Source organism: Anguilla rostrata, unplaced genomic scaffold, assembly GCF_018555375.3.
Source record: "Anguilla rostrata isolate EN2019 unplaced genomic scaffold, ASM1855537v3 scaf0980, whole genome shotgun sequence".
Lineage (NCBI taxonomy): Eukaryota > Metazoa > Chordata > Actinopteri > Anguilliformes > Anguillidae > Anguilla > Anguilla rostrata.
Window position 1 is genome coordinate 27,281 of NW_026986337.1, and position 17,524 is coordinate 44,804.

The following is a 17,524-nucleotide window of genomic DNA, read 5'->3' on the forward strand; positions in this document are numbered from 1 at the left end:
TTTGTGTTTGTTTGTGATTACGCTCTCTCTCGCTACCCCAATAAAATGCCAGAGATATTTGGAATTTCCAAATCTCCCTGTGTCCAGCTCTTCTGTCCCTATCAGGGTAGTCACGGTGTGATACTGGAGTTGAACCAGAACCTTCTTGCTGTGAGGTCACAGTGCTGCCAACTGCACCACCGTGCCACCCTCAGACAAGTATTTTCAGTCAATGCCCTTGTTAAAATGTTCAGCACTCTGAATACTGAACACAAGTGGTATTGACGTGCAAGAACCTCTCCCTTAACCTACATATAAAATGTATTTTACATGACTTAATTTAACAATTATTATGAAAATGACATTTATAAATTAAATAGACAAATTCTTTGATAGGCCAGTGACAGTAACCTGGAAGAATCAAGTGACAAGCCAAAACAAATTATGTATCAGGTAGAAGACTAAATAATTGTATTAAATAAAGTCAATTAAAATAGTGAATTGAAATGACAATACACTCTTGAAATCATGCACTTATTGAATGCAGGCTCCACTACATCTAAGGTACAAAACAAACAGAAGAAATTAAACAATATGCTAATTTGGGATTACCAGAAAGAGAGAGACTGATAAGCCAGACCATGCCAAACTATTACCCTCTTCCTGTTTCAGTGCCATAGGAACAAATGAAATGAGCTAAAATGCACAACCAAGAAACCACCACCAAAATAAAGACCAAATACAACACAACTTTTTTCCTGAGTCATCATAAACCCAACGCAGCATGGCTTGAGCATGTTTGACCTGATTGAGAGATGCCGAGGGTTGAAGTGTGGAAAGTTGGGGGGTGGGGGAGGCAGGCCCTTTAACACAAGGACTAAAAGCTGACAGTGTACTTATTAATTAAAGTGACCTTATGTTGTTGAAAGCATGGATAAGAACCATATTATTACCAAAATATTCAGAATTTAGTTTCTAACAAGACCAAACATGAATACATTAGGAGGTAATTCAGTTAAGTTATTGAATGCCAACAAAAGCATGGAAGTTCATTTGTGCTTCTAAAATAGACATAAAGATTTTCCAATTAATGATTTCAATTAAATGCCACAAATTGCATTTAAACTTAAGATCAAACAGAACCGGATCTTTATTTGTTCTGTAGCCACACTGGGCCTCTGGGCTCATAAATAGCTTTGTCTTCTGGTTTGTCTCTCCTGAGACAAACTCTGCAGAGTGGGACCCATAGATCGCCTGCCTAGATAAGGGTATCAGAGTGGTGTAAAGGATGTTTCCGTTAATGTTCGTGGAGGAGGGTAGGCAGCATTCTTCAAGCCAATATTGTATCCAGTTCACTGTTTCTCTCTCTGAGGCCAATAATATAAACACTTGATACAACAGGACCAATACAACATGACCCTTTGTTCCTTTTTTCTGTTTTGTTTCTTTCCTCCCAATTCATTGTTGAGCTCATTGAAAGTCAGCCATCTAGCAATAGGAATTGTGCAGCTACAGCTAATGCCAATGATGTTCAATTCAATAAACTTTATTTATTCCAGGAACAATTCATTTCTGGGCATTCTGTCAGGACCACTGTCATCAAAGTAGAACTTTATTGACAATAAAGGCAATACAGTTATGTTCGTATGCTCTGTTCTGGAGATCTCCCGCCAACCACGTAGCCGCGTGGATAAGGCCGGGAGGCCAGCAGCCAAACCCCCTAGAGGGTACACACAGAACAGATCCAGCAGCAAAGCAAGTTCTTAACACATAGGGATGGAGCAATACAAATTCTTAACACACAGGAATGGAGAAATGCAAATTCTTGACGCATGGGATGGAGCTGGGGTGGTGGAGGGATTTACGAAGCAACGTGCAGCGCTTGCATGCAGGAGGAGCAGCCAAATGAGTAGAGGAGGCTGTTTAAGTAGACCACCCTGTTAAGTGAATGTACTGTGATAGGCGAACATCACTCAGCTGAGCCATCAGCTGATTCAGCCTGAGCACTTGACTCTCGTGGCCTGCCAGAACTACGCGATACTCCATTATTGTCAATCAACATCAAAAACAGATGGGAGATAATATAGCTACTCAATGACCTGACGTCACATACAACTGAAATTCAAATAGACAATTTTTTTTTTAAATGCAGTAAAAAAAGTGCAATAAAAAGTTATGGAGTAGCTATATATGTACATGTAAAAACGCACATGTACAAATTCACTTGCCATTCAGGCTTAGAGAATGCAGGGGAGAGGTGATCAGGAATCAGCCTGTCCTCAGGCACAAACGTTACTCTCCGCCTGACCGTCCGGCACCGGGGGCAGCAGTACCGTCGACCCAGGGGCAAGCCCAACCAGATTGCTATGAGAGGAACTAGCTTGTTCCAAGATGGCTGCACCCTCATGCAAAACAGGGAATTTTAGCTTATTTTTCTGGCAAATATGGTGCATCTCATAGTTCTAGCAGGCCACGAGAGTCAAGCACTCCGGGTGAATCAGCTGATGGCTCAGCTGAGTGATGTTCGCCTATCACAGTACAAGCTCTATAGCTGCAGCAGGCAGGCGATCCATTTGGGGCCAGCCACGAAAGCGTTGTTTTAGCGACAACATTCCAGTTATTGAGGATACCGGTGCACTGTCGTCACTGCTAACTGGCCAGGAGCTTCATTCAGGAACGCTGCTTTGCGGCGGCCACCGCCCCTCCACGGAGGACGCCATGTTCAAGCCTGGAAGCTGCTGCCACGTCCATATCTGCTAGCTGCAGATTCTAGCCGGGCAATGTCATCAACCTTATTTAAATTCTGCTGAGCTCTGAGTCTAGTGGTAAACGCATAATATACACAGTGTTGCCAACTATATTCTATGGAAAGTAGCCATGGCCTCCTCTAAAAGTCGCTAAATTGACAACACCGAATATACATATTTGATTGCGGGGACGTCTCACAGAGGGGCTGGTTTCACAAATATCGCAAGTCTTTCGCTCACCATCAGAGTCAACGCTAGATGCTCTCACTGCTAAAGGATCCCTGGCGTGAATGCTTTCGGCTACCTTCTGAGAACGCAGGTACATTGGGTGTGGCACACCCTTAGTTGATCAGAGCGGGGTCTTCCAATCAATCGTTTTACACGAATTTGGGATTCGTGCACATAAATCTAAGCAGAAATGTCTGAATTGGGAAACGCCAAAGTTCTCACGCTTGGCTGAGATGGAAAAGTAGGCGTATCAATAAAGAATCTTTGTTCATTGTGAACAGCTAATGGATTATGGGCAGTTGCTACTACGCAGCTACTAGATAGCCCCCATGTCTCACACAGGCCTAGGCTATAGTTTGTGTATTTGTAGGCTAATGGCTAACTTCCTGGTGTAAACAGTTATTCCGGGAGGATTGGGCTGCGAGATGGCCAGTTAAGCTCTGGCTGTTATAGGTTTGGCAGATTGAACATGGGCGGCAGGTCGTGTTGCAAGAGCAGAGATGCAGAGTCGTCTAAATTGTTCAAAGCTGCATTCTACCCTTCGCTGAATCGCTACACTACAAGGAGTGTTAAACTGTTACCGGCAAGTAGGCTACAGCCAATGTTGTAAAATGCAAACCAGCTTTCGGCTTTCAACTTCCACTGACCCACAATGTTAGAATGGCCTCGAGCTGACCGGATGAAGGGCCCTTCCGGTAGCCGAATGGCGTTTCACATAGTCATCACTTCAGCCGGAGACTAACTATGGACTAACTACCTGGGGTTTGGCTGCTGGCCTCCCGGCCTTATCCACGCAGGCTGCGTGGTTAGCGGGAGAGCTCCAGAACAGAGCCATACCGCCAAACAACTGTATTGCCCTTATTGTCAATAAAGATCTACTTTGATGACAGTGGTCCTGACAGAAACGGATTGATTTCACATTTGAATGCAGGGCTATATCTTATTTAAGGTAAAAAGCAAACAAACCAGAGTCACGTGAACAAGTGTAACAACATTTAATATAATAAAAATAGTTAATCTAATAACTTTGTCCTTCATGTAATAACTTTTTCCTCTTTACTGTAATAAATGCTGGTTAACCTGTTTGACCTTTACCAGTCTGGCTTTTGATCGGAGCACTCAACAGAGACTGCCCTCCTGGCTGTGACGGAGGCACTTGCCACTGCCTGATCCTACTAGAACTGTCTGAAGCATTCGACACGGTTGACCACAAACTACTCATCTCCACCTTGGCTGAGATAGCCATTTCTGGAACTGCCCTGTCTTGGTTTGCTTCCTATCTTTCAGATAGGTCCTACCAGATCACCTGGATGGGGTCTGTCTCTGCACCTCATCCCCTTTTCACAGGAGGCCCACAGGGATCTGTACTGGGGCCTCTACTGTTCTCCATTTACACCAAATCTCTTGGTTCGGTCATTCATTTACATGGCTTCTCTTATCACTGCTATGCTGATGATACACAACTCTTCTCTTTCCCTCCCTCTTCCATTACGGTTAATGAGAGAATATCTTCCAACCTGGCTGACATCTCAACTTGGTTGGCCAGCCATCACCTGAAGCTCAGCCTCAAAAAGACTGAGCTGCTGTTCATCCATCACAAGACCTCCCTACTGCGGGAGCTTTAATCACTGCTGGCGGCATCACAGTGACTGCCTCTCACTCCGCAAAGAGCCTGGGGTGGTCCTGGATGACCGGCAGGACCTCAAGGAGCACGTCCAGGCAACATCATAGTCCTGCAGATTTCTCCTGTATGCCATACAGCCACTGTAGATGATTCAGAATGCTGTTTATCTTCAACCTTCCTATGTTCTCTCACATCACTCCCCTGCTGAGGTCACTCCACTGGCTACCGATCGCCGCCAGGATCAGGTTCAAAGTCTTGACCCTTGCCTGCACTGCAGCCAAAAGAACAGCTCCCGTCTACCTATAGGACACGATTCAATCCTACACGGCAGCTTGACCACTCCACTCTGCGGCAGCAGGGTGACTTGCACTCCCTCTGTATGTCCTGTTTTAGCACATTGAAATGAATTATCCAGCAGATGGCAGCATACTGAAGATACGTCAAAGAACGTAGGCTACGTAACAGCGAGGGATCATGGGTAGTCGTATAGCCTATGTGTGTAGCTTTGCATTTGCAAATGGTTTTGCAAGTTTAGCACGTCAGCCTAAATTTGATATTCCATAATGCCGTTTGATATAAGGATATATCAAATATTGTCTCGGGCTCCGCCCCACTCAAAATGGACAGATTTATTATTATAAAAAAAGCAGAACGAGAAAAGTGATTCTTCATTAGCTGACGGTGACGGAGTTAGAAACAGGCCGGAGGAGAAAGAGCAACGTGAGGAAAGAACGGGGGAAAATGCAGATCAGTTTGGCCGAGGAGCCCAAGACACCGATGCTGCACCAGCAAAGAAAAAGATGCGGTCAATTCAGGACGAACACCGAAAATTTCAGGATACATGGACTGATGAGTTTTTCTTTGTGCAATACGAATCCACTCCATTCTGCCTAATTTGCCAGAAGACTAGCGCCAATTGTTAATAGTCTAACCTTGAACGCCACTTTAGTGCTTTTCACGCCAAGTACAACATGTTGTACCCACCAGGTAGCAACCTGAGGACTAATAAAATTAAACAGTTGACATAGACTCTGACTGAGCAGCAAAAAATGATGGCGAGATCAGTCTCTGTTGCCGAGAAATCGACCGAGGCCACTTAGGAGATCGCATGGATTTTAGCTAGGCATAAAAAGGCTTTCACGGATGCTGAAATTGTTAAACAATGCTTTTTGCCCTCAGCTGAGATAATGTACCATGCATAATGATAATAATAATAACAATAATAATAATAATAATAATAATAATAATAATAATAATAATAAAGCAAATACATGCACTGCAGCTTTCAGATTCAACATTAATGAGGAGGATCAAGTTTATTGGGAAAGATATCCAGGAACAGCGAATTGCAGATCTTGCAGCGACACCATGTTACAGCATTGCACTTGATGAGAGCATGGATATAAGCGACATGGCGCAATTGTGTGTGTGGGTTCGCTTTATTCAAAAGAACAAATTTCGGGAGGAGCTGTTATATCTGTTACCACTTCATGGACAGACCAGAGTGGAGGATGATTTTCAAGCACTGATGAACTTTTTTGCAGAGAAACAAATCGACTGGTCGAAACTTGTGTCGGTGTGCACCGACGGAGCTCCAAGCATGAGAGGGAAGGAGAGAAGGGACTTATCGGACGGATGGAAGACAGCATTCCCAAGTTTGTCTCCTTTCATTGTATAATTCATCAGGAGGCACTGGTGTCAAAATTTAAAAACCAAGAGCTAAAGAATGTGATGCAGCTCGTTGTGTGAGTCATCAACTTTATCGAGGCCAGGGCACTTAATCACCGGGAATTCCGTGCACTTCTGGAGGAATACGAGGCAGAGTACGGGGATCTGGTGATGCACAACTAAGTGAGATGGCTATCGCGTGGCCGGGTGCTTGAACGATTCTGTACTCAACGTCCTCACATCCCTGATTTTCTTGCAAGCAAGGGGAGGGCTGAGCCAAAGCTCGAGGACCCACACTGGATATTACAGCTGACACTCCTCACTGACATCACATCCCAGCTGAATTCCCTTAACCTCCAACTCCAAGGAAAAGGGAAGCACCCAGGTAACATGCTAAGAGCAGTCACTGCTTTCCAGCACAAGATCACCACTCTCTTCATACCCAACAGAGAATGTCTTCACTTTCCCAATCTAAGAGCCTGCACAACTGATAACCCTGATCTACTGCAACATTTTGACTATGATGAATTTGTAGGCATATGGGAGGAAATAAGAAATGAATTTGAAAGGAGATTTCAAGATGTTGTGGGGTATAGGGAGCTTTTCAATTTCATTGAGAACCCTTTCAATGTGCCATTGTCAAGCCTTACACCTGCTCTGAAAAACCTTTGTCCAGACCTTGCTGTAATACAGAGTGAGATTCTTGAGCTACAGGTCAACGATGTACTGAAAACTGAGCTCAGATCAGGCGTTTCTCATTCCTGGAGCATGGTCCCAGCCTCAGATTATCCACATTTAAAGCTCTGTGTGCAGAAGGTAATGAGCTTTTTTGTGAGCACTTACTCATGTAACATTTTCTATAATGAGCATTGTCAAAAGAAAAGATAGAAGTAGGCTTACAGATGTGCATCTTGATTGTTTGACTAGGATTGCAACCACTAACTACAAATTTTGCATGGAGAAAGTCAAGGGACAGCTAAAACACATGACAGCCTCCACATATTGATACAAATATAACTGAGAAAAAGACGTTTTTCATCTCTATTAGTAGGCCAATATATACATTTTTGTGAACTTTTTTTATTTCATGTTGATAATGCTTATGTATAATTGCATATGTACAGACATACATAAGATGGGTTCCACTCCCAGCCTTACACACTCACACACAAGTATTATATCTTTTAATAATGCAATGCAATTATGAATTGAGAATAAAAAGAGATGTAAGGATGTAAAGCATGGTACTGTATTTTTTTTTAAACATACACAAAGATGGTATATATCTTGAGTGATGATAAAAAAAAACATCTGAGTTATATCTGCAATCTCTGTGGCTCTTTGAGTAATGGTCTTACTCATAAGTGGCTCTCCTAAGAAAATTAGTGAGTACCACAGAACCACCATATTAAGTCATTTTTTTTCTTTTAAAACCCCTTATCAACATGTTTGGTAGACCTTGTGGAGTAATATAAACAGCACAAAAAAATTTAATAAGTCGAGGCATTTGAAAGAATTAGAATACTTATCTAAGAAATACTCCTGTAAATGATGTCATCCTTTAGATGATAGGAGCTAGAGCCAGAACATTGATCTCTGAATCAGGCTATTCCACACAACATGCCTGCTTACAGTGGTCTAATATCCAGACTATTCAAACAACATTTGTTCTTATAATTAAAACTTACAATTAAAAGCAAGGAATGTTTTTTCTTCACAAACAGTTTGGCAATTACAGCAATAACTTGAATTAATTCACCAAACTGAGTTTGTGAAGAAAAGGTATGAAGTGCATTTACTAGTCCAAGTCCAAGTTAAGGACAAATGTTGATTGAATACAGGCTATAAAGTGCTGGCTTGTTAAGCAGACATGAGCCTTTGGTCTTGTGTCTCAGCTTTGTCTTTCTTCTCAGCTGTGCGTCTTTGGCTTTGATCAGTTTTAATGTGGGAGAGACAACCTGTGTTTTGGTTTTGTCTTTCATTTCTTTCATGATTATCTTTTACTTCCTTTCCAGGACTGTCTAATATCGTTTTTGTTCATGTAGTTGAGCCTGTGTTATTAAATTAGATGTTTAATTGGGCCCTATTTTCTCAGTCAAGGCACAACTGTCAAACACTAGCAGCAAAGCAAGGCGCTGGTGATTTTGGGTATTTCAGTAATTTCTTGACTCCAGGCACTAGTGCAACTGCGGCACAGTTATAAAAGAGTCTGGTTCAATAAGAATAAATGGTTCTGTGGGTGTAGTTGGGTTTGGTTTCATTATTGCCAATCAGATCACCCCATTTATTTCCCTTTAGGAAACACAGCCAAATGCTAATGTCACCATGGCTGAAGAGCAAGCGTGTTCTGATCATCTCTACTGAAGGGAGGAGAGTTTTCTCTAGCATAACTAGAAGTCTGTACAACACTAAATTCCTAGGCCTTGCAGCAGGGCCCCTCCGTCTCCAGGCACCAGACCTCCCAAGGACAACAAGCAGTTAGAAATATTGTCTGTATGTGTGTGTGTGTGTGCGTGTCTATGTGTGTGTCTGGTTTTCTTTAACTCTGTCTCTATGTAAGCTCTGGAGAGCTTGGCTTTCCTACTTATCCTCCCCTGCCATCCTGCCAGGAGGAACCAGCTATGACACCATGCTGCCCAGGACTCTGAAAGCAACCGATCGATAAAGACCAAACTATTATATCTGATATAAAGCTTGTTTATGTAACACTGAAGACTTAAGAGGTTACTGTGTGCTTATTCAGTATTCATGCTATATGACTAGAACACAACCAAACATTTATTTGTTAAATCTTACAATATGCATATGTATTAACCATGTACCAATCAGAATTATGTATGTTATTGTTAACCACTTTTTGCTAATAAAAGCAGGGACCGGACTTATCCATCTTGTTGTTTGTGCCAATCAGATGTAGAATTATGTTGTTATTGTTAACCACTTTTGCTAATAAAAGCAGGGACTGGACTTATCCATCTTGTTGTCTGTGCCAATCAGATGTAGAATTATGTATGTTATTGTTAACCACTTTTTGCTTATGAAAGCAGGGACTGTTCCTGCTTTCTCCAGTTCAGGCTTATCCATCTTGTTGTGTGTAGGTTCCGGACTCTTTCTGCAGAAATAAATCCTATTTCTTACATGGATATACCTCGCCGTGCTGGTTATTCTAAGGGTAGAATTTTCTCTGCCCACCACTATGAACTATTACAACCGTTATGAGGACCTCTACAAACCAATGAAGATGAAACTGAATAGTTTAGATTCATTATTTTGTTAATATTTAAACAAAAACAGTGTATTTTCTGTTCATATGCCAGTGCTAAGAGGTATAATAAACGGTTCTGTTCCCATGAACAGTTCTGCAGGAGAATATTCCCAGACTGGCCAAGAGCAGGGGCAGCTGGCAGAGACAGCCTCCAGTTGGCCTCTCCATCCTGCTGCCGCCGCTACTGTTTCAGCTAGGCAGGCATCCGCTTGTGCACCAGAGGACAGGAATGAAGCATTTTGTCTGGATTTACTATAGCTTTTTGTTTCTTTGCTGTCAATTTTTGTTTCATACCACTATTTAAAATAAACAAAAAAGTATTTACTTCAACTAAGTGTCATTCATTTCAGACATGCACTTGATAAGATGAATGTACACTCACTAGTGAAACGGCTCCACAGGCAACCAGTCCCTGCTCTCTCGTGCACTCTGTGCTCTGTAATCTCTGTAGCGATCGTCACATGCGACTCTGCTTCTCTCTGTATGAAAGACCTGTAATGTGTCCTCTGTGAGGTCTATGTCACATCCATGGCATATGGCTATGTAGTGTAGAACACAGCACACCACAAACAATGCACTGACTTTCTGAGGGCTGTACAGTAATGTACCACCCAATCCATCCAAAATTCTAAAATGCATTTTCAACATTCCAAAGGTCCACTCAATCATTGACCTAGCCCAGCCAAACACATGATTAAAAGCAAGTTTCCAGTGCGTTCTGGGCTCATTGTAAACACTATCTGAGGGTGTAAAGCCGGTCTCCCACCTGTCTCATTCAAGTAGCTTACACAATTAACTCCACTGCCCAAATAGCCAGCATTGGACTGCATAACGGAATACAGCTTTCCTTTAAAATAGTTAAACTGAATTAAACAAAATATTTATTTTATCTGTGTTATGTGTGTATGGATTCACATGTGTGGCACAGTTATAATGTGAAGAGTGGAGGCAGTTACAGAAGCAAACGGGAGTCCAACTCCATATTAATGTCCATGGTTTTGGAATGAGATGTTCAACAAGGGTGTGATGTTCAGGTGTCCACACACTTTTGGAAATGTAGTGTATGAGCATACCCCAGTCATTATGCTGATCTGCAAACTCGTAATCACACAATCATTGAGGTTACAGGCTTTGAAAATGCAATCAGTAAATTTGTTTTCTTCCTTGTGACAAAATTCAGACATACACAACCATACTCAGGAATTATTTTTTGTTAAGGTCACACAGTACACAGCACTACTCACCCCAGTCTCTGCAGTTTACAGTTTGGACTCTTCAGTCCAGCACAGAGCAGCTTCACTCCTGAATCTCGCAGGTTATTGTAGCTGAGGTCCAGATCTCTCAGGGGTGAGTCTGATGACTGGAGAGCTGAGGCCACAATATTACAGCACTTCTGTGTGAGTTCACAGTTGTTCAGTCTGCAAAGAAGAGTTCATATATTATATTATAATTATATTAGCTATACATAAAACAAATGGTAAATGATACAAATGATAATGTTCAGTGATGAAGAGTGAAATTGAAGATTTTAAGGTTGATGATGCACTGAGGAAGATGTCTGTGCTACACTCTCCAGCTGCAGCACTTTGGACCTGAGAATCAGACGTCCTGCTGGACTGAACTCTGACAGTTCTACAGATGAAATTCTGACCCAAATGGCCCCTTTTCTTATTCTGAAAATTCTTAGAATTGGGGCTAAGGGCTCATCTACCTTTTCTATGATCTCTTCTCTGGGCTTATCCTATTCCAAAAGTGTGGCTGTCATCTTTCAGAGTGGTCAGTCAGTTAGTTTGCAATGCTGTGGGATGTTTGACACAGCTACCACCAAAAGTAAAGATGTGAAAGAGAACACACATCTTTCAGAGTGGACAGTGTGTTTGCTTCTTACCTTTTGGTTTTCTGTGACAAACTTCCCACAGCACTGCAACCTAACACACAGCTAAAGGCCGAGTCACTTTAAATAAGATTATCCATACATCTATCCATCCATCTAGGCATTGAGCAGACACTCATCCAGATGCATTTTTTATACACATAGCATCTACATTGCATCCATTTATACAGTTGGATATATACTGAAGCAATGCAGGTTAAGTACCTTGTTCAAGGGTACAATGGCAGTTTCCCACCCAGGAATAGAGCCTGTGACCTTCAGGTTACAAGACCAGTTCCATAGCTATTATACTACACTGCCACCCTATCACAGTAGACACTTACAGGAGAACATGCAACATATACAGAACTGATAGACTTAGTCATAAGGGCACACCAGTCATACAAAGTCCCTTATTTACTGCCAGCTGGGCTCCTAGTTCTCCTGTGCCTGTAGGGCGGTATAACTACCATGCAGCACCCCTGTCATTGTAGGAGGGGGTCTGTTGGTGATGGTGGTAGGTACTAGAGTTCTGGTCAGGTCAGACTTTATTTTGTCAAATGTATAATAGTGTGGATTGTGGGAAATGTTCTCTGGATAGCATTTAAGGGAAGCTCAAGCAATTTACGTGCAAAGTACATGGCACGCTTATACACTGACTAGGGTGTGCATCTCTGCAAGAACCAATCACTGTATTGGTGCCATAAATAAACTTCTCTTTCATCATCTTGTGTTGAAAATCCAACTATGGGGAATGACAGTCGGTCATGACCTCTGCAGAGTGTCTCATCATTGCACTAAGTCTGGCTCTGCCAGACAGGCGCGTGGCCAATGCTAAAGGAGGCTACCGCCCTCCTGGAAGAGCACATAGGACACAGCAGCACTACTACAGACAAGGGCTACAGACAATAGCCAAGTGCTACAGACGCCAGTTCAAAGTGAAACCCCCCATTTCAACAGAGTAATTTACTCTCAAACCCAAGAGAGCGCTGCCCATGTTTAAGAGGAACTAACTTAACTTAACTTAACGTAATACTTAAAGGAGTACCATGGTGATTTTACCACTTTCTCGGTTTTATGTGCTATTTGAGGCATTGAAGAAACACAATGAGCAAAGTATTAAATATGTCCGTTCTGTATTTTTGAAGAAATGTGCGTTTTAAATTCATCATCCTATTTTCAACCGGTTGAGAAAGTTGTCATTTTGCTGCGTCACGAATACAGTAACCACTCCCGTTTCCACGCCCCGTAAAGAAATCTGACAGGACACACCGTCCTGCTGTTCAGAAAATGCAAATATTTGACTAGCGTTAGGTTCACTTAAATTAGAGTGCCTTTAGATTATTTCTGGTTATATTCATTTAGCTAGCTAGCTAACGTTAGCTAGCTAGGAGGTTTGCTTTCATAAGGCAATGTTATCGATAACGTTAGCTTGCTAGTTTGCTTTTATGAGGACGTTATAGTTGTGCTTTTATCTTAACTTGGCTAGCTAGATAGCAAAAATTATAATTGGATCCTTACCTTAGCTATCTATCGATACTTGGTATACTACTAAGCTAGCTAGCTTGTGAAAACTCAGTCTCCCAAAGAGAGCGCGTATCATGGGGGTAGCTATGGTAACGGGGCACGGTCTGTCAATCGTAGCTAACTGACAGTTCTCATTACCACGCCCAGACGGTTCGGGTGAATTTTTATAGTAGGAAATTTAGAAAAATACGTTTTAAAGTACATTGAAATGACTGAAGAATAAAAAAAATATGCACATTTGTTTTGTTGTTGCCTAAAGACAACTGGGAAGTGTCATGTTCAACCACCATGGTACTCCTTTAAGCATTTTTGTTAAGGAATATGAGCATGTCTACGTGCTTTGGGGTCAGTCTGGTGTACAGTCTGCTGAAGGTGAGAACAGCAGCTGAGAAGACGCGCTCAGATGGCACTGATGTTCCAGGAATGGACCAATAACATTTCACTAATGCTGCCAGTCCATGAATTTATAATTTTAAATTTTAAAAATGTCTCTTTAATTTAAAACCTAATCACCAACATTAGGTTATTCATTGAAATGGTTTAATGAAATTCAACAGTTTAATCTATAGTAATGAATCAATCAACATTCTTCTTAATGATTAACAGTTAATCGATTAACTTAACATCCTTAGATCACATCAATGAATCTGAAAGATGCCTTCTTCCACGTAAGCATTTATCCCCAGATGAAATTTCTCCGCTTTGCCCATCATGGTGTTTGCTACCCTTCGGCCTTTCCCTGAGTCCATGGGTATTCTGTATTTGTGTAGAGGTGGGTCTGGCTCCATTGAGACTAATGAGGCTCAGAATACTGACGTATTTAGATGACTGGCTGATTTTTGAAAGGCAGAGTTGTGCTAGACACTGAGTTCATACACATCTGTTGTCTCTAAGTTTCAGAGTAAACCTCCCCAAGAGCAATCTCTCCCCATCCTGAAGTGTCATTCTTGGGAGTGGATTTAAACTCTGTCTCGCTGTGAGCTCACCTATCAGTGGACTGCATTTAATCTCTCAGACTTGTACCTCTCTCAGGTCACACCGGGCTTGAGAGTACAGTATCACACGTCTCAGACTGCAGGGGTGGATGGTGTCAGCCTCTCAGGATTTGCCACTGGGGCTGTTAAGAATGAGGGGCTTCATGAGGTGGATTTCATCCCTCAACACGATCTCCATCGCCGTCTCACGATGACACACTCTGAGTCACTGGGAAAACAGACTTTTACACTCAGGGAACCCCTCTCAGGATCATTCTCATGAGGACAGACACATCCTCTCTGGGGTGGGCACTCAGGGGGGTCACATGATGAATTGGACGCGGCCAATCCAGCTGCGCTCAGCTCACATCAATTATCTGGAGCTATTAACTATATGGACAGCTCTCAGATATTTTCTTCTCTGTCTGACATCATGTGCTCGTACGCTGCAATAATGACTGCGGTATGTCAATCACCAAGGTGGCATGCGCTCCCTCCAGCTCCATGGTCTAGCCCACAGACTGTTGGTCTGCAGCAGCTGTCACTTTCTGTGGTTATGCCTGACCCATGTTCAGATATTCTGAACGCAGGCGCGGATCTGCTGTCAAGGAGAAACCCACTGTACGAGGAATGGCATCTACATCCCCAGACTGTGGAAATGCTATGGCACAGATTTGGCCGTGCAGCTGTAGATCTCTTCACAGGCATTTGCCCCCCTCACTCTCATCTCTCCAACCCCAGCCAGAGTGAGAGAGCAGAGCTTCACACTGATCCTAATCCTTAGGGCGACATAGCTCAGGAGGTAAGACCAATTGTCTGGCAGTCGGTTCAAACCCCGCCCTGGGCATGTCGAAGTGTCCTTGAGCAAGACACCTAACCCCTAACTGCTCTGGCGAATGAGAGGCATCAATTGTAAAGCGCTTTGGATAAAAGCGCTATATAAATGCAGTCCATTTACCATTTACCATAATCCGCAGGTGGCAGAAAATGCCGTGGCTGGCTGAGATTATCTCTCTCCTTTATGTACAGCCATGCACGCTCCCGCTACGCACGGACCTCCTGACTCAGGTGAATGGGGAAATACACCACCCCTGCCCTGAGCAAGTAGCTCTATGGGCTTGGCCCATGAGAGGTATAACCTCAACGCATTAGGGCTTCCCCTCGCGTGACTGCAACCATCCAGAGCACGGGAGCGCCCTCTACCAGGCCACTTTATGACAATAAGTGTCATGTGTTAGAAAGCCTCTCTTCAGTCAGTGCCTTACCAGTGCTCTGTTACTGACGTGCTGTGCTTTTCACAGAACCTTATGGATAAAGAGAAATCCTTTCCTACCATTAAGATCTACCTGAAAGCTCTCACTGCTTGTCATATTGGTTTCAAAGACTATGCAGTGGGGCAGCACCCCCTCATTCACAGGTTCATGAAGGGGGCGCACTGTGCTCTGCCTGTTGCTAAAAAGCACATTCCCCCTTGGGATTTATCACTGGAGCTGGAGGCTCTGTCTCCAAGGCCGTTTGAGTCTATAAATAAAATTGTTGTCTCTCCAGACAGCATTGCTGCTTGCACTAGCCTCAGCTAAGTGAGTCAGTGACCTCCATACGCTCTCAGTGCATCTCTCGTGCACAATATTCTCCCCTAAAATGGATAGGCTTTTTCTTAAGCTCAATCCAGCTTCCCAGCTTTCACATGTAAGATGTTGGAGCTTTCCGCTTTTCACCCACCACCTTTCTCCTCTGAAGAGCAGCATAGGCTGCATATGCTGTTCTCCAAATGTATATGTCAAAGACTAAGGCTTTTAGAAAGAGCGACCAGCTCTTAGTCACCTGGGCCCCTGCCTGCAAAGGAAAAGTATCTCTACGCAGTGGCTGTCCCATCGGCTTGTGGAAGTTATTGTTATGGCATATGATTCAAAGAGGATAACACTAGAGCCCGACCGATACCAGATTTTTGGGTCCGATGCTGATCCCGATTTTGGAGAGTCCTAGCCCACCGATTACTGATGTTTTGACCGATGTTTTGTCAAAAAGTGCAACATTTTCAAAACAATTTGAAAAACTTATATTTTATTAAAGTTTCTATATTTAAGAATATTTAACTTATAAGCAAACAAATAAAATTAGAAATAAGCACACAAAGAACTTTTTAGATAAAAAAAGTTAAAGATGATATTAAATTAAATATATATATTAACACCATCTTTAAGTGTGTGAAATCAAAATAACTCCACACCTTGCTTTTACTCCTTTCTTTTCCAGCCGTCTATAAAAAATTAATTTAAAAGTCAGTTTTCCAGTTTCAAACATGTATTTTTATGAATATTATTATTATTGTTTTTGTTATTAATTTGATATTATTTCTATTATACATTATTTCTGTTATTATATATAGCCTATCTATTCTCAGTACATTAATTACATTTTCTTAGTCTATTCCTACTACGTGATCTCGCTCGCAATAACGCATTAGCTATTGACACAGCCTCATTATTTCTTATTATATATTCTCAGTAAGTTAAATGAATTATATTTTCTTACTTTATTTCTACTACATGATCTCAAAGAGTAAGACATTATCTAGCGGAGCCAAAGAGTGAATCAAGTGTAACGTTAGATGAAATTAAATTGACTGGATGAAATAGCCTAGCCTACGTGGAAAAAAACTACAATGCGCTTTCGTGCAGGTTACCCGCGCTAACTGTTGGTTGATTCACTTCTCCAACAGCAATCCTTCTCTCATGTTAACACGACAAAGCTAGATAACATGGCTTAAAATGAACCACGTTAGAAGTGTTTTATCGGCGTTTTTACTGTCTGGTTAGCTTGCTACGATGACGCGTGACTAGATGACACACTCGCTTGCAATAACGCGTTGGCTATTGACACAGCATCATATAGTAGCTAATATCATTATCTCAGATAAAAAAACATGTGTGATGCATTCAATCACCATTTTATTTTGGCTGGTTATTTATTTGAGAATACAGCGATGTCCTCTGGCAATGTAGATCCTACGCTGCTTATGTGCTCACTGCCACTTCATAAAGGCTTGCTAGCCAGCTAGCTTACTAAAGTGAACCAAATATGTTAGCTAGCACGCTCGCTTGATAATGAGGATTGATAAACATAGTGGTCGTATAAACGCATTTAATTAAAAAACTTTCACTAAATATACATACCTTTATTGGGGCAATCGAATCTGTGCAGACAAGTCTTGCAGTGGAGAATACTGGATGAGGCACGAGTGACAAACGTCTTATTAGAGAAGTGTCCCTGACAAGCACCAAACCCCCTAATTGCTCGGTGAATGTGAGGCATCAATTGTAAAGCGTTTTGGAAAAAAGCGCCTATAAATGCAGTCCATTTACCATTTTAGGGCAGCCTATACCAGAATAAAGCAGAGGGCCAGGGTGGGGAAATACTGGCCTTGTAAAAATGGGCATTTTCTGCCTGCCCTAGCCTCCCCAAAATAGAAACACAAACATTTAATTCATAACCCAAAAGTATCTTTCTCAAAAACCCAAAATTTAAAACAGTTTTAATCATAACATTGAAAAAAAAGTTATCCTGCCCCAAAATGGCTTAAAACGAAAAAATTAAAAAAGGGGGTAGAGAATTTCTCCCTTTTTTCTTTTCAATTAT

General features: G+C 42.1%; 1 long non-coding RNA gene across 2 annotated transcripts in view; it reads right to left on the minus strand.

Moving 5' to 3' along the window:
• The window catches only part of LOC135246936 (uncharacterized), a 44,231-nt gene extending 27,093 nt beyond the window's left edge, over positions 1 to 17,138 (minus strand). For both annotated transcript variants that reach the window (XR_010328032.1, XR_010328031.1), the window contains exons 1-2: positions 17,062 to 17,138; positions 10,756 to 10,929 (exon numbers count right to left, since the gene is read on the minus strand). This is a non-coding gene — a long non-coding RNA (uncharacterized LOC135246936). The remainder of the gene's footprint in view (positions 1 to 10,755; positions 10,930 to 17,061) is intronic.
• Positions 17,139 to 17,524: the final 386 nt, after the last annotated feature.